Below are 24,127 nucleotides of genomic sequence, written 5' to 3' on the forward strand. Positions count from 1 at the left end.
CTCACTGCCCTAACAGTAAAGAATCCTCTTCTATGTTGGTGGAAAAACCTTCTCTCCTCCAGACGCAAAGAATGCCCCCTTGTGCCCGTCACCTTCCTTGGTATAAACAGATCCTCAGCGAGATATTTGTATTGTCCCCTTATATACTTATACATGGTTATTAGATCGCCCCTCAGTCGTCTTTTTTCTAGACTAAATAATCCTAATTTCGCTAATCTATCTGGGTATTGTAGTTCTCCCATCCCCTTTATTAATTTTGTTGCCCTCCTTTGTACTCTCTCTAGTTCCATTATATCCTTCCTGAGCACCGGTGCCCAAAACTGGACACAGTACTCCATGTGCGGTCTAACTAGGGATTTGTACAGAGGCAGTATAATGCTCTCATCATGTGTATCCAGACCTCTTTTAATGCACCCCATGATCCTGTTTGCCTTGGCAGCTGCTGCCTGGCACTGGCTGCTCCAGGTAAGTTTATCATTAACTAGGATCCCCAAGTCCTTCTCACCGGCAGATTTACCCAGTGGTTTCCCGTTCAGTGTGTAATGGTGATATTGATTCCCTCTTCCCATGTGTATAACCTTACATTTATCATTGTTAAACCTCATCTGCCACCTTTCAGCCCAAGTTTCCAACTTATCCAGATCCATCTGTAGCAGAATACTATCTTCTCTTGTATTAACTGCTTTACATAGTTTTGTATCATCTGCAAATATCGATATTTTACTGTGTAAACCTTCTACCAGATCATTAATGAATATGTTGAAGAGAACAGGTCCCAATACTGACCCCTGCGGTACCCCACTGGTCACAGCGACCCAGTTAGAGACTATACCATTTATATGGGCGGCACGGTGGCTTAGTGGTTAGCACTGCAGCCTTGCAGCGCTGGAGTCCTGGGTTCGAACCCCACCAAGGACAACATCTGCAAAGAGTTTGTATGTTCTCTCCGTGTTTGCGTGGGTTTCCTCCGGGCACTCCGGTTTCCTCCCACATTCCAAAGACATACTGATAGGGAATTTAGATTGTGAGCCCCATCGGGGACAGTGATGATAATGTGTGAAAAAATGTAAAGCGCTGCGGAATATGTTAGCGCTATATAAAAATAAAGATTATTATTATTATTATTATAACCACCCTCTGCTTTCTATCACTAAGCCAGTTACTAACCCATTTACACACATTTTCCCCCAGACCAAGCATTCTCATTTTGTGTACCAACCTCTTGTGCGGCACGGTATCAAACGCTTTGGAAAAATCGAGATATACCACGTCCAATGACTCACCGTGGTCCAGTCTATAGCTTACCTCTTCATAAAAACTGATTAGATTGGTTTGACAGGAGCGATTTCTCATAAACCCATGCTGATATGGAGTTAAACAGTTATTCTCATTGAGATAATCCAGAATAACATCCCTCAGAAACCCTTCAAATATTTTACCAACAATAGAGGTTAGACTTACTGGCCTATAATTTCCAGGTTCACTTTTAGAGCCCTTTTTGAATATTGCCCTTATTGAATACATCTGTGACATGGTCTCCCGCTACCTACCTACATGCAACCTTCGATCATCTCATGATCTCCTACTCTACTCCTCTCTCATCTCTTCCTCCCACAACCGCATCCAAGACATCTCCCGTGCTTCCCCCATACTCTGGAACTCTCTACCCCAACACATCAGGCTCTCACCTACCACGGAAACCTTTAAAAGGAACCTGAAGACCCACCTCTTCCGACAAGCCTACAACCTGCAGTGATCCCCAGTCTGCTGAAGCGCCACATGACCAGCTCTACCCTCACCTAGTGTATCCTCACCCATCCCCTGTAGACTGTGAGCCCTCACGGGCAGGGTCCTCTCTTCTCCTGTACTTGTGTGTGCCTTGTTTTACTCATGTTTATTGTACTTGTCTATATTTGCCCCATTCACATGTAAAGCGCCATGGAATAAATGGTGCTATAAAAATGAATAATAATAATAATACTTGGTCAGGGCTCCTTTTGTATCAATTACTGCATCAATGTGGCGTGGCATGGAGGTGATCAGCTTGTGGCACTGCTGAGGTATAATGGAAGCCCAGGTTCCTTTGATAGCAGCATTCAGCTTGTCTGCATTGTTGGGTCTGGTGTCTCTCATCATTCCTCTTTACAATACCCCATAGAGCTATGGGGTTCAGGTCAGACGAGTTTGCTGGCCAATAAAGCACAGTGATACTGTTATTTTTTAAACCAGGTATTGGTACTTTTAGCAGTGTGCACAGGTGCCAAGTCCTGCTGGAGAGTGAAATTTCCACATGCAGAGCGAAGCATGAAGTGCTCTACAATTTCCTGGTAGACGGCTGCGCTGACTTTGGTCTTGATAAAACACAGTGGACCTATACCAGCAGATGACATGGCTCCCCAAACCATCACAGATTGTGAAAACTTCACACTAGACCTCAAGCAGCTTGGATTGTGTGCCTTGATTTCCAAGGTCTAGTGTGAAGTATCCACAATCAATGATGGTTTCAGGAGTTATGTCGTCTGCTGGTGTAGGTCCACTGTGCTTTATCAAGACCAAAGTCAGCGTAGCCGTCTATCAGGGAATTTTAGAGCGCTTCATGCTTCCCTCTACCTACAAACTTTTTGGAGATGGAAGTTTAATTCTCCAGCAGGACTTAGCACCTGTTCACACTGCCAAAAGTACCAATGGTTTAAAAACAACAGTATCACTGTGCTTGATTGGCCAGCAAACTCATCTGACCTTAATCCCATAGAGAATCTATGGGGTATTGTTAAGAGGAAATTGAGAGACACCAAACCCAACAATGCAGATGAGCTGTAGTCTGCTATCAAAGCAACCTGGACTTCTGTCACGCTCATGCCAACTGGTGGGCGTGAGCTCGGGGGGTTTGTGGCCCCACTGTGCCAAGAACCAGACTACCCTGGAAGGGGCGTGACTATGACAGCTGCCTTGGTTTTCACTGGAGCCTCTGATGGTGAGGTCAGGCTTGTGCGGCAGGCAACTGCCAGGTGCTACTCCAGGGTGGTGTCTGGCTGTGGCTGCTGATCTTACTTGGAGAACAGGAACACTAGGACAGGTGTGGGCATCAGGCAAGACTAGCAGATGATCATGGATGAAACTCAGACGAGTAGGCTGGCACGGCTGAGACACAAAGCTGGCAGAGACAGGACTGGCAAGAACAGCAGAGACACAGGGCTGGCAGGGACAGCAGTGACACAGGGCTGGCAGGGACGGCAGAGACACAAGGCTGGCAGGAACGGCAGAGACACAAGGCTGGCAGGAACGGCAGAGACACAGGGCTGGCATGAATGGCAGAGACACAGGGTTGGCAGGAATGGCAGAGACACAGGGCTGGCAGGAACGGCAGAGACACAGGGCTGGCAGGCATGGCAGAGATACAGGGCTGGCAGGAATGGCAGAGACACAGGGCTGGCAGGAATGGCAGAGACACAGGGCTGGCAGGAACGGCAGAGACACAGGGCTGGCAGGCATGGCAGAGACACAGGGCTGGCAGGAATGGCAGAGACAAAGGGCTGGCAGGAACGGCAGAGACACAGGGCTGGCAGGAACGGCAGAGACACAGGGCTGGCAGGAACGGCAGAGACACAGGGCTGGCCAGAACGGGAGAGACACAGGGCTGGCAGGAACAGCAGAGACACAGGACTGGCAGGAATGGCAGAGACACAGGGCAGGTTGGTGTGGTGTATGAAGGAACAGGTAGAGACCTGTTCACACAGGAGGTGCAGGCATGGATATGTAGTATGAAGGAACAGGTAGGGACCTGTTAACACAGAGAGGTGCAGGTAAGAAAACAAGCAGGAAGGAATGAAGCATGAAGGAACAGGTAGGGACCTGTTAACACAGAGAGGTGCAGGTACGGAAACAAGCAGGAAAGACTGGAGTGGGAAGGAACAGGTTGGGACCTGTTCACACAGGAGAGAACCGCAATGCTGCGGATAGGAATGGGAGAGCAGCAGGAGATGGAGCAGCAACAGAAGCTAAGCAGAGCGGAACCGCAAGGAATGTGGAGAGGAGCTGCAGCAAGTGGTTTCTGCAGAAGCAGAGCAGAGTAGAACAGAGCAGAACCGCAGAAGTGAGGAGCAGAGGCAAAGCTGCAAGAGAGCGAAGCCCAGGCAATGTCACAAGGGTTCAGAGCAGGCAGAGCCGCAAGAGTGCGGAGCATTAGCAGACTGAGAACACAAGGAAAGACACAGCAGGGATAGAAGTCACAGACAAGGAGGCAGAGATTTAACTAAGTACAGACAAGGATAATGGAGCAAGACAAGGTACAAGAACAAAGACACAGGGACCAGGATATACAGCCTCCTGGAGGGCAGACAAACATGATCAAGGCAAGGCAAGGAGAAAAGCCTCTAGAGAGGGAGTAACACAGAGCAAGGTCTGGCAAACTCAGAAGCTAAACACAAACTGAGCTATCACATTGCACAGGCCCAGTCCACTTTGGTGGAGCTGCACTAAATACTGGAGGCCTCTTGGTAATTGGTCAGGAACGGATTAGATAGGTGCACCTGATTCCTATAAGAACCAGAGCATTCAGGCGCCACCCCCCTATGCACAAAGACAGGAAGCGTGCAAAGAGCAGAGGCACAGAATATAGAGCTGGGAAGAAACGGAAACCACATCATGACCTGAGCAGTGGATAAGATAGTGTGAGAGATGAAAGGCCATTCCGTGATGCCAGCAGAGTTGTTACAACTTCTATAACACCTCAGCAGTGCCACAGGCTGATTGCCTCCATGCCACACCGCATTGATGCAGTAATTGCTGCAAAATTAGCCCCAACCAAGTATTGAGTGTATTTACTGAACATACATTTCAGTAGGCCAACATTTTGGATTTTAAAATCATTTTTTCAAGCTGGTGTTATAAAGTATTCTAATTTACTGAGATAACGACTTTTGAGTTTTTATTGGCTGTAAACCATAATCATCAACAATAACCATTTGAAACAAATCCCTGTGCTTGTAATGCCTCTTTATAACATATGAGTTTCACTTTTTGTATTGAAGAACTGAAATAAATTAACTTTTTGATGATATTCTAATTTTGTGAGATGCACCTGTATATACCTGATTACAATCATGCTGCGATTCATGCTGCCCGCGATTTGGGAAGCATAAATTAAAAAACTCTAATTACAAAAAATACACAGAAATATGATTATTGCCCCCCTAAAAGACCCAATTTCCCAGCAAAATTCAGGTCTGAAATTTTCAGGTTGAAAATACAGAATACAAAGCAGGATCCCACAAACCTCTGCGCTACTCACTGGCAAAGTGTGAAATAGACACATTATGCACACAGAAAGTATCTGCACAACCCTCCAAGGCATAACTTATTGACAACGTATTATGCAGGTGTTTCTTACAAAATGATATAATCAAAAAGTTAATTTATTTCAGTTTTTCAATGCAAGAAGTGAAACTCATATATTAGATAGACTCATTAAAAACAAATTCATTTCAAGTGTTTATTTCTGTTAATGTTGATGATTTTATGGCTTACAGCCAATGAAAACCCAAAAGTATTATCTCAGTAAATTAGAATACTTTATAACACCAGCTTGAAAAATGATTTTAAAATCCGAAATGTTGGCCTACTGAAATGTATGTTCAGTAAATGCACTCAATAATTGGTTGAGGTTCCTTCTATATCAATTACAGCATCAATGTGATGTGGCATGGAGGCCATCAGCCTGTGGCACTGCTGAGGTGTTATGGAGGCCCAGGTTGCTTTGATAGCAGTCTTCAGCTTGTCTGCATTGTTGATTTGGTGTCTGAACAACAAAGTAGAGGCAGGCACCGCCGCCCGGGATCACCTTCAACATGCTACAGGAACATAGTATAACCAACAAGAAAAGAATAGCATGCACAAAAGAAGGGATCACCGCAAATAGTAGCAAAACATAACAATTTTATTATAACACCACACATAAACACTACAAAAATCATAAAAACAGTTAAAATTGCACAACAAAGTACAAAGATGAATGAAAACCAGACCCAAAATAAGGTCAACCACGGTGCCCCCCTATATATATATATGCAAGAAGCTGCCTAATCTATCGATGCATGCAAGGGATACAAAAAAAGGGATGGTGACTCCCTCATACAACCAGACCCCTATGGAGCCCTATGGAGAACAACCTGAACAAGGTGAGGTAACCCATACAACCTGATAGAATAAGGCAGGTGTCCAAGGCAGCATTCCTGGCAATAATAACAGGGTGATAATGGCAGATGGCAATAGAGAAGGGGGAATGACACCGGGCACAGAAGCCCAACGCGTGTCGCCAGTAAAACTGGCTTCTTCAGGGGCAGTACTATTAGTGAGTATAGTGTGTGGTTAAATACCTTCATGTAAATGAGCAGAGTCGTGACAGCTGGAGACCAGGGGTGATCAGGAGAACTGCACATGCCGCCCGGCCGGAAGTAACCAGGACGCCGGCGGCTGCGCAGTGCGGGGGCTCCAACAGCGCTGCGCCCGCACAAGGCAAGTGCGCACGCGCCGAACCGACGCGCGCACAACGAGCACAGCAGGCCCAGCACAGCAGGGGACACCTCGCATAAAGCCCCGCCCACCGCTACCTACGTAGTAAGCTCAAGGGAGAGGGAACCTCCCGTCCCAAGGAGACCGCCCGTGGCCCAACGCGCATGCCCAGGCCGGCAACATGGGCCAGGGGCGGACGCCGAGAAGACAGGAGAGACAGTATACAACAAGTGGAAGCAGGGGGAGGCTGGGCACTAAAAGGACAGGGGAACTGCACACAGGGCCATGCTGAAGTACATTTACTAGGGAACAAGGGCAGTGGTCAAACATATACATATATACAAAGAAGTCACCACTGCCCAGACAAAGAAATATACATATATATATATGACAATAATAAAGAACAAGTGCCACAAGAACTGATTACACTTTAGTCAAAAGACGATCACAACACAGTTAACATACAGTCTAAGGCAGGTATAGATGAAGAAGAGCATACGAACAAATATATACATATACATATTTACACTCAAAGAGTGTCGCAAGGGTCAGCATAGAAGAACATATATATATATATACATCCATATTTCCTTCCCCTAACTACCAAAGAGAATATGCGGTGCAAACCCCTTGTACAATATTTGTTAGATATGGACCTATCATTGTATAAAGAAAAACCATGGTTTTCCACGGATAGAAACTAGTTCATCCGTATACTACATCTAAAACCAATAGGTATTTGTTCCTAGACCGGAAAGGAAGGAATGGTCACATGAATACAGAAAATACAAAACAATATACAAACGATAAGACATGCAAGAAGTCATTGCAAGCATATTAGTCAACAACCAGAATATTAAAGTTGTTTATAATAACCAGTGAAAAGTAGTTCCTCATTTAGTCCATGTGGGGTAAGAGAGTTCAAATTGTGAATCCATTTGGATTCACATCTCAACAAACTCCTGACCATATCTCCGCCACGGATGTTTTGTGAGATAGCCTCCAGTCCAATGACCCTAAGTCCCCTTGTCCGTCCCTCATGAAAATCCAAAAAATGAGCAGCTACCGATGTGATTCCCCTGTCCCTCTCACGATCCCTTGCTGCCATAGCGATATTTGAAAGATGCTGCTGCGTTCTTCTTCGCAACATCTGCGTAGTCTGTCCCACATAGATCTTCGGACACTCGCAAATTAGAGCATAAACGAGTGAACGGGTCTTGCAGTTGTAAAAGGCTTTTTTCGGCATAATCTGAAAGGGCCTGGTGGTTCCTCGTTTCTTGGTGTGTGGCACGCCGTGTTTAAATAGTTATTCTTTAGCTTATATATATATTTTTCTTGATAATTTTTCCTTATTATTATTTATGGATTTGCAGACCAGAGAGACGGCTTGGAGCCAGAGGGCTCAGGGGATTTTTGATAATGGAGGTGATTGTGCTGTTGAATTGGCTAGCAATGATGATGGCTTTTCTAAGGTCACCAATGATTTGACTAATTTGCATAAAACCTCATGACTTAGGGTCATTGGACTGGAGGCTATCTCACAAAACATCCGTGGCGGAGATATGGTCAGGAGTTTGTTGAGATGTGAATCCAAATGGATTCACAATTTGAACTCTCTTACCCCACATGGACTAAATGAGGAACTACTTTTCACTGGTTATTACAAACAACTTTAATATTCTGGTTGTTGACTAATATGCTTGCAATGACTTCTTGCATGTCTTATCGTTTGTATATTGTTTTTTTAAACAATAAATTTTTATTGAAAGTTTTCGGTTTACATTTACGTGATAATCAAGATAATCAAAAAAAAATCAGGATAAGTCTTTACATACAATCTGAACAATAGTGCATGTGGTTAACTGACATGCAATCATACAACCTAACCAAAGTAAGGGAAAGGGGGAGTGGGGGAGGGGAGCCCGAGTAAAGAGGTGTATAACGTCTAAAGGGTTTGGTAGGTTATTCTGAATCCGACTGAATGTAGTTAGTTGGGTATAGTACCGGTGTGGCAAAAGGGGTATGGTTGGTGTATTCCGCCCAGGGGAGCCATATTTTCTCGAATTTTCCAACTTTGTCCATTAGTATAGCCGACAATTTCTCATTGATCATGTACCAGGTGAGGCGTGTTTTGACTGCGGAAAAGTCTAAGTTTGGTTTTTTCCATGCCAAAGCAATGATTTGTTTCGCTGCTAAAAATATAAATGAGATAAGGGATCGGGTATGATTAGGGATGTTGGGGATGCGCTTGTTAAGTAGTGCCTCCCATGAGTTTTTTTTAAGGTTAATGTTCGCTATGGAAAAAACCAAATGGTATATCCTAATCCAGAACCTTCTGACAATCGGGCAAAGCCACCATATATGGAACATGTCTCCTGTTGAATTGCAACCTCTGAAGCAATTTGGGGAGTGGTTAGCCACAGCTTTAGCTACTCTAGCGGGGGTCAGATACCATCGGGTTAACACTTTGTAGTTGGTTTCTAACATAAGTGTGTTTAACATTCCTCCAGTAGATGAGGACCAAATTTGGGACCATTCCGAGTCTGTCAGGGTAGATCCGATGTCCGACTCCCAACGAACGGTATATTTCAAACAATGCCTATGGGAAGGGGCATTAATGTATGAGTAGAGGAGAGAAATAATCCCCGAGGCATGTGGGTTTTGACGACACTTTTGTTCAAAAGGGGTCATGGAGTAAGGAGGGGTAGAATTTTTTAATAAGGAGTTGGCAAAGTTTTTTAATTGTAAGTATCGAAAGATTTCTCCGGAGGGGAAGTGGTACTTTTCCTGTAGAGCCGCGAATGGGATTATCCCATCAATATTGAACAGCTGGTGAACCCTGGTTATGCCGGCTTCGACCCATCTATAAAAACTTTTGATAGATCCCACGCCTGGGGGGAATAGGGTATTACCCCAAATGGGAGCGAGGGGTAAAAAGGGTGAGATCAGTTGTGAGGAATATTTTAAAGTGTCCCAGATTGTAAGAGAATGCTTTATAATGGGGTTCGAGATATGTTTGCGTTGAGTTGGGAGGATCCATAGTACTGTGTCTAGAGTACTGGGTTGCATTTCGAATGCTTCCAGGGATAGCCATAATGGGGGTTCGTTATAAGCATGGTATAAAGTCAGTTGGCCTAATTGAGCTGCGCGGTAATATTTCAAGAGGTTGGGGACTCCCAAACCCCCTTTTAGGCGATGGCGGTATAAAGTAGCCTTGTTAACTCTCGGGATGCCTCCTCTCCATACGAAGGTGTCTATAGACCTTTGGGCCATTTTAAGGAAGTGTGAGGGGATAGGTATAGGCAGAACGCGAAATAGATAGAGCAATTTAGGGAGGATTGTCATTTTTAGCGCACGTACTCGGCCCAACCAAGAGAGATGTAGTTTCTCCCATGATTGGAGCAGAAGGCGAAGTTTCCGGAGCATAGGAGGATAATTAGCCGCATAAAGGGAGTCTAGGTTAGCTGTTAGTTTAATCCCCAAATAGTCCAAATGGTCAGTGGCCCATTGGAACGGAAAGTTGTGCTGAAGTAGTGAAACAGTAGGTCGCGAAAGGGATATGTTCATAGCGTAGGATTTGCTGGTGTTTAAGTGGAGGCCGGATATAGTTTCAAAGCTTTCTAGGGTATGTAAGAGGGCCGGCAAGGAAGTCTTAGGGGACGACAAAAGCAAAAGCATGTCGTCAGCAAATAAAAGAAGTTTATGAGAAACTGACGCCACTTCCACTCCCTGAACTTCAGAATTAAGGCGCATATGAATAGCTAAAGGTTCAAGCACCAAAAGAAACAACAGGGGTGAAAGGGGACATCCCTGCCTGGTTCCCCTACTAATAGGGAAATACGTGGAGGAAAAGCCATTATAACGTACGTAGGCCGAAGGGGAGCTATAGAGAGCGTAAATCCAAGAGAGAAAGTGGTCGGGAAACTTCCATCTCCGCAGCACCGCAAACAAATATGGCCATGAGATAGAGTCAAAGGCTTTCTTGAAGTCTAATGACAGTAGCATACTTGGTATGTCACGGTGTTTGCAGAGGTGCAACAGATGGGAGACCCTCCGTATATTGTCTGAAGCTTGTCTCCGAGGGACAAAACCCACTTGATCTTTGTGGATTAGGGTACCCAGGCCAGAGTTCAGTCTTTGGGATAATATTTTGGCTAAAATTTTGAGATCTATGTTGATAAGGGATATTGGTCTATAATTAGACCAGAGTAGGTGGTCTGTGTTGGGTTTAGGTATCATAGATATTGCAGCAATTAGAGAGGCTGCACCTGGCTTATTGCCTTCTCTCAAAGAGTTAAAGTAATTAGTGAGGTGGGGGATCAGAATTGGAGCATATTTCTTATAGTAGAGGGCCGTAAAACCATCGGGGCCTGGTTTTTTATTGGTTTTCAAGTGTTGAATGGCTAGTTCGATTTCACTTGGCGTTACGGCTTGGTTGAGGAGTTCAATCAAATCGGAGCTAAGAGCTGGAAGGGGAATAGAGTCTAAAAATGTCTCTATCGTTTCTGAATTCGAGGTAATTGGGGCCTTGTACAGCTGCCTAAGTTTTTGTTGGAAAAAGTGGGAAATTTGTTGTGGATTAGATGTGATACCAGCAGGTGTGCGTATTCGAATAGGGGGCCTGGGTAAGGGTAGGCATTTTAAGCGTCGAGCTAAATTAGAGTTATTTTTATTATTGAGAGCGTAGAAGCGTTGCTGTGACCATCGTATGGCCCGGTCTGCGATCTCAGTGAGACTAAGATCTAATTCAGTGCGAGCATGGAGAAGGTCGCGATACGTAGTTGGTGAAGGAGTGCTTTTCATCTGAGACTCTAAGGCTGACACCCTGCCCTCCAGTTCAGCTATCCTCGCGTTCCTGTCTTTTTTCTTGCGGGAGGCCTCTTGAATGCAGAGACCTCTAAGCACTGCTTTATGTGCTTCCCAAAGGGAGATTGTCGATGTAGCTGAATGTTGATTCAAGGAGAAATAATCATCAATGTGATTTTTCAGCCTTTGAGAAATATCGGGATAAGAGAGCAGTGAGTCATTCAGAGCCCAGTTGAATGAACGGGGCCGTGGGTGGAGCGTCGAGCATGTGAGGAGATTTGGGGAGTGATCCGACCAGGGTGTAGAAAGAATGGATATATTAGAGATGTTTGGGAGGAAGGATGGGTTAGCGAATATGTGGTCGATTCTAGTGTGCACTAAGTGGCGTGCGGAGAAGTACGTGTAGTCTCTATTGGAGGGGTGGATCTCCCTCCATAAGTCCACCCAGTGGTGTTGGGCGAGAATCTTATTAAGAGCGGTTGAATCCGCAGAAGGGTAAGGCTGCGGGGGATTAGAGGAATGGGGACTTGAGGATTTATCGAGGCTAGCTTTCAGTATGCAATTGGAGTCTCCACATAGTATTGTGGTGCCTTGGGCATGTTCGGAGACTAATTCCAATAACTGGGAAAAGAAGGCAGCTTGGTGGGAGTTGGGAGCATAATAGGAGACTAAAGTGACCAGTTCATCTGATATCAAACCTGTCACCATGATATAGCGTCCTTCCTTATCAGCCACTGACGACTTAAAAACGAAGGGGACAGATTTTTTAAAACAGACCGCGACTCCTTTGGTTTTATTTGGGGCGTTCGCCATGTAGAAAAGTGGATACGAAGTGGACATAAATTTGGGGTAGGAGCTGGTTGAGAAGTGCGTCTCTTGGAGGCAAACCACATCTGCCTGTTGGGATCTATAATAACGAAAGGCCTTAGTGCGTTTGTGAGGGGAATTTAGGCCCCTCACATTGTGTGATAGGATCGTTAATGGCATGATAGATGGTTGTTGAATTTGCTTATGTTGGCAGTAAGTTTTGGGTCGTTGGCGGAGTTAGAGAAATTATTGTTAGGTGGACCAAATTGGTAGAGTGTACTCGGGCGAGTAGTAGGGATGGAAGGGAGGGCAGGTTGAACAATAACTATGATTAGGAAAGGGTAGGAAGAACTCGTTGGGAAGGGGGGGGTGGGACTGTTGTTGGCTAAGCACATAGTGCGAAGCATCAGTGTACAAGGACACTGTGGGGTCATGAGGGTCCGCTAGGGGGCACAATGAAACATATTTAAATGTCGTGAAGAACGGGAGTGAGAACGAGATAGTGGGTTAAGTTAAACTGGAAATTCAATTTCACAGGCTAGGAGTGGGCTTTTCATAGTGCCGGGGGAATTAGGGATAGAGGGCGTAGTGCGAGACCTGAAAATAACCATTATATTAAACATAGTTAATTAACGCCTTAATATGGTCTAGTGAAATATTTGAAACCTGGCTGCCCATTTAAAAGGCCTGACAGAATTCTACAACTTAACACGGTATAAAGAGGAGAAAAGAGAAAAAAAAAAAAACACTATGAAAACTCGTGTAATAAACATAGTCACTTGTCTGAAGTGAAGAGCAAGTCAAATGGCGTTGTCAGTCTGGAAGTTCGGTTGAAGCGAAAGCTGTAACGGCTTCTGTAGGGTAGGTAGTGGAGCTGTACGCTCCAAGAACGCCTGTAACAATAAACTGAAAAAGAACACATATGAACTATTTGTTCCATTGAACATTATAAAGTATAGGCTAGCGTGTTGTATCCGGGACTACGCTATGAGGTTGTCCTGAAGAGAAGCCTATGGAGTAGTATAGGCACGAACTAAAGTTAGTGGATATCCAGCACGTCATGGGGGAGCCGGAGGATCACGTGGTCTGGGACGGAGGGTCGCAGGTTGGGGCCTCGAGAAAGAAGGTGGGGGGGATGATGGGAGGTCCATGAGTTGTAGTTTAGACAAGCAACGGCTCGCTCCTTCAGGGGAGAGAACTGTATGGACCATATCGAGATGAGAGAAGATCAGTTTAAATGGGAAGCCCCAGCGGTACTTGATGTTGTTGGAGCGTAGGACCTCCAGGTATGGTTTCATAGCACGTCTTTTGGCGATGGTAGTAGGGGCCAAGTCGGAGAACAGTTCATATGAGTGGCCTTGGAATACCAGCGGTGACGAATTTCTTGCTGCCTGTAAGAGCTGTTCCTTGGTTTTGTAATGATGTAATTTAAGGATGATATCCCTTGGTGGACCTTCCGGTTTGCGTTTGCTCAGGGCTCTATGAATTCGGTCCATTTCTAGGCGCTCTATAGGGATTCCTGGTATTAGTTCTTGAAAGAGAGCCGTCGCCGTGGACTGGAGATCGGTGATTGTTTCGGGTATGCCCCTGATTCTGATGTTGCACCTGCGGGCTCGATTTTCGAAATCCTCCAGTCTGTTGTTGAGGGTGTGAATTTCGTCGTGTAGCATCTCGATGTCTTTCTCGTGAGTAGCAAGGGTTGTGTGGGTAGCGTCCATTTTGTCCTCCAGGTCAGAGGTACGGGAACCGAGTTCTCTGATCTCCTTGGTTAAATCCTTGGTCAATTTTTCTGACATTTTGAGTAATTCTGAGTGTAAAATTGATTGAAACTGTGATAGTAAGGCAGATTGATCTGAGGTTGAGGTATTAGGGGTCTTGGTTGTTAAAGCTGGAATCATTTCAGAGTCCGCACCCTCAGGTATAGACGAGTTAGAGGATTCTGACTGGGAGAAGGGGCCAGAAGACATATCGCCGTCCAGATCTGTTAAAGCGGCAAATCTGTTGCTGGGTTGTTTTGAGCTGGCTCTGCGTGCTTTAGGCATGAGGGCGAGTTGAGTAGGAAAGGGCCTCCGTGGTGCTTATCCCGTTCAAGGAAAGAGGGGCAGTAGGAGGGCATATTGCAGAGCGACCCCTAGCGGATATAGGGGGGGCACTTTAAGGCATTACAAAAGTCTTAAGGTGTATTATAAGCTGGGCTTATTTGGGGTGGAGACTGCGATGGGAGGGTTGGTATGATGGTATATAGCCGAGAGGATGATTTTTAAAGTAATCCTCATAATGTGCACGGAATTAGAGCTCAACATGGACACTAGGTGTCGCTATTGTATCAGTGAAGACGGTTGGTGACCAGCTGAGTCTTTTTTGTGTATTATAGAATGTATCACCAGTTCTTAGATTGAGCACTAGGTGTCACCAAACGTCTTTCTTCTAGGGCACCCTCTTTATCCCACTGTATATGACACTTTAGTGGAATGCAGACAGAATTAGCCTAGCGTGCCAGAGTATACTTGTATAGCTCAATGTAGCTATGGAGCCTGCAGGCTCAGCAAAACAGTGCACTGTAAAGTCAGTAAATTGTTGCAATTATGACCCCAGGGGAGAGGAGGGTCAGGGAAGCAAGGCTGAGAACCAAAAGAGTCCAGCATACAGTATACAGTATCTCTGTTCAATGCACTCCCTTCCTCTCTGCAGCGTAATGAGAGATAACAGTAGCCCCAGCGATAGGAGACAACAGAAACTCAGCAGGGTGAAAGATAAGTTGGATCTCTAGCAGGTTTATCTTCAGTGCAGGCTGAGGGAGCAGATGGGAGGAGCACAGACAATAATGCAGACTAATGCAGACGCTGGGAGCCGGCCAGTGTTTATGTAGTTAATGAGGGAGCAAGGGTCCCCGTCTCTCAGGGCACTCAGGGCACACACTGCACATTCCCCCTCTCATACCTCCAGGATTTCCAGCTAGTCCGTCCAGAGCCAAGTACCAGCACTCCGAGTCCCTCTCCTTCCAGGTGCACTGTTAGAAAATGGCTGCCGCCTCATGCAGACACTGCTCTCCACCAAGGTATCTCTGAATTAAATCCAGCTGCGGCCGTGATACCGACCTCCTCAGAAGCCGGATGCCTCCAGGTGCCCAGGTGAGCCCAGCGATACCGGTACCAGAACTCTCTGGGTAATATAGCTGCGGGTTATGGTTCAGGGTAATCAGAGCTCCAGCCAGGCACGTCTTTCCTGCTCCACTACAAAGCCACGCCCCCGTTTGTATATTGTTTTGTATTTTCTGTATTCATGTGACCATTCCTTCCTTTCCGGTCTAGGAACAAATACCTATTGGTTTTAGATGTAGTATACGGATGAACTAGTTTCTATCCGTGGAAAACCATGGTTTTTCTTTATACAATGATAGGTCCATATCTAACAAATATTGTACAAGGGGTTTGCACCGCATATTCTCTTTGGTAGTTAGGGGAAGGAAATATGGATGTATATATATATATGTTCTTCTATGCTGACCCTTGCGACACTCTTTGAGTGTAAATATGTATATGTATATATTTGTTCGTATGCTCTTCTTCATCTATACCTGCCTTAGACTGTATGTTAACTGTGTTGTGATCGTCTTTTGACTAAAGTGTAATCAGTTCTTGTGGCACTTGTTCTTTATTATTGTCATATATATATATATGTATATTTCTTTGTCTGGGCAGTGGTGACTTCTTTGTATATATGTATATGTTTGACCACTGCCCTTGTTCCCTAGTAAATGTACTTCAGCATGGCCCTGTGTGCAGTTCCCCTGTCCTTTTAGTGCCCAGCCTCCCCCTGCTTCCACTTGTTGTATACTGTCTCTCCTGTCTTCTCGGCGTCCGCCCCTGGCCCATGTTGCCGGCCTGGGCATGCGCGTTGGGCCACGGGCGGTCTCCTTGGGACGGGAGGTTCCCTCTCCCTTTAGCTTACTACGTAGGTAGCGGTGGGCGGGGCTTTATGCGAGGTGTCCCCTGCTGTGCTGGGCCTGCTGTGCTCATTGTGCGCGCGTCGGTTCGGCGCGTGCGCACTTGCCTTGTGCGGGCGCAGCGCTGTTGGAGCCCCCGCACTGCGCAGCTGCCGGCGTCCTGGTTACTTCCGGCCGGGCGGCATGTGCAGTTCTCCTGATCACCCCTGGTCTCCAGCTGTCACGACTCTGCTCATTTACATGAAGGTATTTAACCACACACTATACTCACTAATAGTACTGCCCCTGAAGAAGCCAGTTTTACTGGCGACACGCGTTGGGCTTCTGTGCCCGGTGTCATTCCCGCTTCTCTATTGCCATCTGCCATTATCACCCTGTTATTATTGCCAGGAATGCTGCCTTGGACACCTGCCTTATTCTATCAGGTTGTATGGGTTACCTCACCTTGTTCAGGTTGTTCTCCATAGGGCTCCATAGGGGTCTGGTTGTATGAGGGAGTCACCATCCCTTTTTTTGTATCCCTTGCATGCATCGATAGATTAGGCAGCTTCTTGCATATATATATATAGGGGGGCACCGTGGTTGACCTTATTTTGGGTCTGGTTTTCATTCATCTTTGTACTTTGTTGTGCAATTTTAACTGTTTTTATGATTTTTGTAGTGTTTATGTGTGGTGTTATAATAAAATTGTTATGTTTTGCTACTATTTGCGGTGATCCCTTCTTTTGTGCATGCTATTCTTTTCTTGTTGGTTATACTATGTTCCTGTAGCATGTTGAAGGTGATCCCGGGCGGCGGTGCCTGCCTCTACTTTGTTGTTCATACAAGACTTTTTTGAGGGCCTGGTGGTTCCTCGTTTCTTGGTGTGTGGCACGCCGTGTTTAAATAGTTATTCTTTAGCTTATATATATATTTTTCTTGATAATTTTTCCTTATTATTATTTATGGATTTGCAGACCAGAGAGACGGCTTGGAGCCAGAGGGCTCAGGGGATTTTTGATAATGGAGGTGATTGTGCTGTTGAATTGGCTAGCAATGATGATGGCTTTTCTAATGTCACCAATGATTTGACTAATTTGCATAAAACCTTAACTAAAGTTTGGTAGAACATTAGAAGTCTGGAGGAGTATAGGGCCACGGGACTTGTTCCTCGTGGCCTTAGAGTTCAGATATTTCCTGCATGGGAGGTCGATGCATCATTTCAAAGTACTTGGGAGGCAGGTTTAGTGAAATGTTCATCCATTTTAATAGATATGTTGATAGCCCATGACCAAACCCTTCTAGTTAAACTTAAAGATGATATTAAAAATAGAGAAACTACACTTGCCACTTTTGAGGTTTCCTCAGTGGCCACGTTTAAGCAACAGCTTAAAAATACAATTGATAAGTTTGAGAAAGAAATCACAGAGGGTAAACGACGCAAATTCTATAGAGACAAGACGGACTTTTCAAGTGGCCGAGCCTATAGATGGGGACACCGCGGCAATAAAAGAACAGCACCTCCTGAGAGAACCACTCAGACGAATATTAATAATAGATTGGAAGTTTCCTCTAGCGATTTTCTATCGTCAGATCCAAGCGATCTAGAAGGGGCTGTAGGCGGGGCAGACGTAAGACCAAGAGGCACAACGGCAAAGAAACGCACCAGGGGATTCAAGAACTTGTCCCCGGCATACAAGCGGGAGACGAGAAACAATTACAGGAAACGTTAGGCCTAGTACCCTGTCCCTCTCTGGAGCAACAGAATCTACATGATGACCCGGGTAATTTACAGATAATTAATTTGTCTACATATACATTGACCCCAGTAGAAAAACAAGTTTTGAGAAAGGGTCTTTCCTTTGCTCCAATGAACACCTTGGATACATTTACCCTGGTGAAGGACGTTTATTTATTTTGTCGTCAACTAACGTTTAAACTTTTGTACCATCATCCCTCATCAGTAGATGCGCTCCCGGACGACGAACGGCAGGTCCTTAGAGAGCTTATGGACCTTCTTCAGGAAAATGAAACGACATGCACAAGAAAACGTTTTGGCGGCAGACTTCCGTCACAGGCCACGCCTTCCTTCTCCCTTTTTCCGGCAGTCCAGATTTTTTTCAATCAAACCTGCAGGGAGATCCGGGCACTTCGGTCCGATGGTAATAGAAATAATAATCTTAATCCATCTGAGCGCAGGGCACTCTGGGACTTGCAGAAAAATCAAGAGTTCCTTGTTCGAGAGGCGGACAAGGGAGGAAATATTGTTTTGTGGCCTAACTCTCTTTATTTACAGGAGGCTGGACGCCAATTGGGAGATTCTACATGTTATGTACGCCTCCCAGCGGATCCTACGGACTTTTTCAAAAGAAAATTGGACCACCTTATTGGACAGGCAGCGGGTAGTGGCACTCTGAGTAAAAAAGAGGTAGATTTTCTTACCACGGAATTCCCTGTTATACCGACGTTCTATCTTCTCCCGAAGGTGTACAAATCATTGGTAGATCCCCCAGGTAGGCCTATAGTTTCTGGCATCAATGGTCTATTTGAGAAGCCATGTATTTACGTGGACTTCTTTTTACAACCTTTTGCCATGAAACTCAAATCCCACCTTAGGGACTCGACACATCTTATCCAATTACTTCAAGATCTTTGTGTACCACCAGGCACATTAGTAATTACTTTAGATGTCGAGTCCTTATACACCAATATTAATCATGATGTGGGATTGAAAGCGGTTTCCTTTTTTCTTGATCGTAATACCACAGGGGACAGGGAGCATGATCAATTTCTACTTGACCTTTTGCTCTTTGTCCTCGATAAAAACTACTTTGTCTTTGACAGGTGTTTTTATAGACAAATTAAGGGGACCGCTATGGGGGCACGGTGTGCACCCTCATACGCGAACCTCTTCTTAGGATGGTGGGAGGAGTCGGTTGTGTACGAGCATGTGGCTTTTGGGGAGAAGTGCCTCAAGTGGCTTCGATTTATTGACGACATTGTGATGTTTTGGACAGGCACCGAGGAGGACTGCAACCAGTTTATTGCAGACCTGAATGACAACTCTTGTAACATCCGACTTACGTCATGTATATCTTATACCTCGGTGGAGTTCCTCGACCTAAAAATCAGCTTGGTAGGTTCCAATGTCGTCACTACCTTATTTCGTAAGCCAACTGCGACGAATAGTCTATTACACTTTTCTAGTTTCCATCCTAGGCACCTCAAGAACGGGATCCCCACTGGCCAATTCTTGCGCCTTAAGAGGAATTGTAGTTTGACGTCTGACTTTCATCATGAAGCTAAGACACTTACAGACCGCTTCAGGCGCCGTGGTTACCCGAAAAAGATAATCTCTTCCGCATTTCAGAGGGCTCGTATCAGTCCACACCCGGATTTACTTCAGAGACGGACACGTGAGTCAAATGCACCTCTTGGTATTGTAACCACCTTTAATAATCAATGGCAGGACATTTATAGGGTTTTGGACTGCAGTTGGGGTACCTTATTGAGTGAACCAAAATTGGTTCCTTATATTTCTGCTACCCCCAAATTGATAGCCCGACGGGCAAAAAACCTTAAAGATCTGCTCTGCCATAGTCACTATACACGCCCCACATCAAGACTAAATAGGGGAATAAGAATTTTTGGAACTTTTCCATGTGGTGGGTGCAACGTTTGCCAGTTCATGGTGGCACAGGATGGCCTCTCGCTAACTGCTTCTCCCTTTCAGATTACGCCGAAAAAAGCCTTTTACAACTGCAAGACCCGTTCACTCGTTTATGCTCTAATTTGCGAGTGTCCGAAGATCTATGTGGGACAGACTACGCAGATGTTGCGAAGAAGAACGCAGCAGCATCTTTCAAATATCGCTATGGCAGCAAGGGATCGTGAGAGGGACAGGGGAATCACATCGGTAGCTGCTCATTTTTTGGATTTTCATGAGGGACGGACAAGGGGACTTAGGGTCATTGGACTGGAGGCTATCTCACAAAACATCCGTGGCGGAGATATGGTCAGGAGTTTGTTGAGATGTGAATCCAAATGGATTCACAATTTGAACTCTCTTACCCCACATGGACTAAATGAGGAACTACTTTTCACTGGTTATTATAAACAACTTTAATATTCTGGTTGTTGACTAATATGCTTGCAATGACTTCTTGCATGTCTTATCGTTTGTATATTGTTTTGTATTTTCTGTATTCATGTGACCATTCCTTCCTTTCCGGTCTAGGAACAAATACCTATTGGTTTTAGATGTAGTATACGGATGAACTAGTTTCTATCCGTGGAAAACCATGGTTTTTCTTTATACAATGATAGGTCCATATCTAACAAATATTGTACAAGGGGTTTGCACCGCATATTCTCTTTGGTAGTTAGGGGAAGGAAATATGGATGTATATATATATATGTTCTTCTATGCTGACCCTTGCGACACTCTTTGAGTGTAAATATGTATATGTATATATTTGTTCGTATGCTCTTCTTCATCTATACCTGCCTTAGACTGTATGTTAACTGTGTTGTGATCGTCTTTTGACTAAAGTGTAATCAGTTCTTGTGGCACTTGTTCTTTATTATTGTCATATATATATATATGTATATTTCTTTGTCTGGGCAGTGGTGACTTCCTTGTATATATGTATATGTTTGACCACTGCCCTTGTTCCCTAGTAAATGTACTTCAGCATGGCCCTGTGTGCAGTTCCCCTGTCCTTTTAGTGCCCAGCCTCCCCCTGCTTCCACTTGTTGTATACTGTCTCTCCTGTCTTCTCGGCGTCCGCCCCTGGCCCATGTTGCCGGCCTGGGCATGCGCGTTGGGCCACGGGCGGTCTCCTTGGGACGGGAGGTTCCCTCTCCCTTTAGCTTACTACGTAGGTAGCGGTGGGCGGGGCTTTATGCGAGGTGTCCCCTGCTGTGCTGGGCCTGCTGTGCTCGTTGTGCGCGCATCGGTTCGGCGCGTGCGCACTTGCCTTGTGCAGGCACAGCGCTGTTGGAGCCCCCGCACTGCGCAGCCGCCGGCGTCCTGGTTACTTCCGGCCGGGCGGCATGTGCAGTTCTCCTGATCACCCCTGGTCTCCAGCTGTCACGACTCTGCTCATTTACATGAAGGTATTTAACCACACACTATACTCACTAATAGTACTGCCCCTGAAGAAGCCAGTTTTTACTTGGGCTTCTGTGCCCGGTGTCATTCCCCCTTCTCTATTGCCATCTGCCATTATCACCCTGTTATTATTGCCAGGAATGCTGCCTTGGACACCTGCCTTATTCTATCAGGTTGTATGGGTTACCTCACCTTGTTCAGGTTGTTCTCCATAGGGCTCCATAGGGGTCTGGTTGTATGAGGGAGTCACCATCCCTTTTTTTGTATCCCTTGCATGCATCGATAGATTAGGCAGCTTCTTGCATATATATATATAGGGGGGCACCGTGGTTGACCTTATTTTGGGTCTGGTTTTCATTCATCTTTGTACTTTGTTGTGCAATTTTAACTGTTTTTATGATTTTTGTAGTGTTTATGTGTGGTGTTATAATAAAATTGTTGATTTGGTGTCTCTCATCTTCCTCTTTACAATACCCCATAGATTCTCTATGGGGTTATGGGCAGGTCAGTTTGCGGACCCTCTGTTCGTAATGACTCTTTATAATATATGAGTTTCACTTTTTGTATTGAAGAACTGAAATAAATTAACTTTTTGATGATATTCTAATTTTGAGAGAAGCACCTGTATATATTGCGCTGTTAACTAAAATCTGAAACAGGGCTGATCTGTGACTTCTGTATGAATAATGCATTAGTGCTGTTCTAATTAAAAGTGCAAGATCTAAAGGTAACACACAAGATCTCTCGCTTTGCTAATTAGGGGGTGCCGAGAGTTAAGATAAGTAATTGAGATGAGTGAATATTTCAATGTTCAGTACGGATTGCGATCGCCTATTTTGCAATAGTCAACGATTTATTGGTCGAATATTCGCCGAACATAGCCGGAAGCTATTGGAGTCAATGGGAGGCAAAAATAAATGCATACACACCATCAAACAGGCCCAAAAGCTGACAAAACACATGAAATTAGGGGCAGACACAAGGAAATTGGCCTCAATTCACCCACAGTACAAATTTTAGAATGGCACAGCAGCAAACAGCCATGCATGAGGTATCAGGGTCTGGGCCAGCATTTACAGCTATCAATTGAACTTCAAATTAAGATGAGGTGGGTGAGGGATCCGTGTAGGCCTGCTGTGCTGGTAGCCCTAATATCACATGCAGCAGCTCAACCTGCTTTGATGCTCAGCCACACTCATGTGGCACATATATCATTTTCGTAGATTACGATTGTCAGAAAAATCTAAGGATAGTAACATGGGTAGTTGACTCAAACGAAGTGGAGGCCTGCTGTTCTCAGAGGCCTACTGCTACAGGCAACGCACATGAAGGAGACCCAACCAAGAGTCTATACATTTCCAAAAATTAGTGGCAGACACCAAAGTTTCATCAATTTCACTAGAGTAGAAATAGTATAATGGGGACTGACACCTCTTCCACTACAGCCAACCCAGCAGATGGAGACTGTAACTGGCAAGGTTGTGGAACCTCTGTGCCATAGCCCTCAGAAAGCCTGGAGCGGCGTAACTGTATCTAGCTGGCCTACTAAATCCGACCTCGGATAAGCAGCAGCAGGTGAAAACTGAGACCCAAAGAGGGACAAGGAGTTGTCACCAGGTGCTACTCGAGCGCTGACCTACAGAGGGTGACAGCTGACCCCCTAGAGTGGCTAGGCTGGTACAGCCCAAAGGAGGGATGAAGAATGCAGGTAGGCACTATAGGGACACTGAAACCACAGGTGCAGATGCGACCTAATGAGGAACAGAAAAGCATTTGCAGATGCAGACTATACTGGCTGTTGGACAAATGCGAACTGGCAGGTGTGAGCTGAACCAGCTGAGGAACAGGAGAGCACTCGCAGGTGGGGACTGGACTGGGTATTAGACAGATGGGCCCTGGAAGGTGAGGGCTGGACCGGCTGAGGAACAGGAGAGCACTGGCAGGTGCGGACTGGATGGGTGTTAGGCTAGGTTCACATTGCGTTAATGGGTTAACGCTAGCGGACTCCGTTACTTGGCGAAATTGTCGCAACTACCGCCATGCAATGGATCTGTTAGCGCACCCATTGACGGCAATGTGCTAATGGATCTCTAGCGCATCGCTAGCGCATGCCAATTTCGGCACGCACTAGCGATGTCCCGTTAGTTTCGGACGGACCGCGGACGCTGCTTGCAGCCTCCGAGGTCCGTTCCTCGCTATCGCAGATCGGGTATGAACCTAGCCTTAGACAGATGGGCACTGGAAGGTGGGGGCTGGACAGGCTGAAGAATAGGAGAGCACTGGCAGGTGTGGGCTGGACCAGCTGAGGAACATGAAAACGTTGTCAGGTGCGGACTGGACAAGGTATTACACAGATGGACACTGACAAGTTTAGGCTGTACCGGGTGTTATACAGAGGAGCACTGGCAAGTGTAGGCTGGATAGGCTGATGGACAGAAGAGCATAGACAGATGAGCAGACGGGTACAGGGTAGACAATCATATGGGCGGACCTGGGGAACCTGACAACTAGCAAGCAGAGAAGGCAAACTAACAACATTGTTCAGGCACCTCCATATTGGAGTAGACTTAAATAGAAGGCGTTACCAAGCTATTGGCTAGGGATACCTTAGGGTGACACGCTCAATCCCTTTAAGAGGGAGGGAGCACATGCTCTAAGCATAGTGCCTGGGCCTACAAGTGAACCTTGGGGGACATCGACACATAGGGAGCAAGATTAGGAGGTGGTGTGTGAGTAGAAGATACTGAATGTCCTGTCTTTTAGGTACGAAGAGATCTAACAAAGGGCCAAGACTATGATGCCAAGAGATCAGAAAGTCTGTAGTAATAGGGAATGGTCCACCCTGTCAAAGGCAAGTGCCAGGTCCAGGGGAAGGAGGAGGACAAACTAGCGACGCTTTGATGTGATGTTTAGTAGGTCATTGGTGACTTCAGTCATGGCAGTTTCAGTGGAATGGTGCAGTCGGA

General features: G+C 45.6%; 1 long non-coding RNA gene across 1 annotated transcript; it reads left to right on the plus strand.

Annotated features, from left to right (window-relative positions):
- The first annotated feature begins 18,788 nt into the window (after positions 1-18,788).
- Positions 18,789-20,611, plus strand: LOC138657876 (uncharacterized). Its single transcript, XR_011317234.1, has 3 exons — positions 18,789-19,184; positions 19,268-19,464; positions 19,782-20,611. It is a non-coding gene; the product is annotated as an uncharacterized lncRNA (long non-coding RNA).
- Positions 20,612-24,127: the final 3,516 nt, after the last annotated feature.

This window comes from Ranitomeya imitator, chromosome 1 (assembly GCF_032444005.1).
Source record: "Ranitomeya imitator isolate aRanImi1 chromosome 1, aRanImi1.pri, whole genome shotgun sequence".
NCBI lineage: Eukaryota > Metazoa > Chordata > Amphibia > Anura > Dendrobatidae > Ranitomeya > Ranitomeya imitator.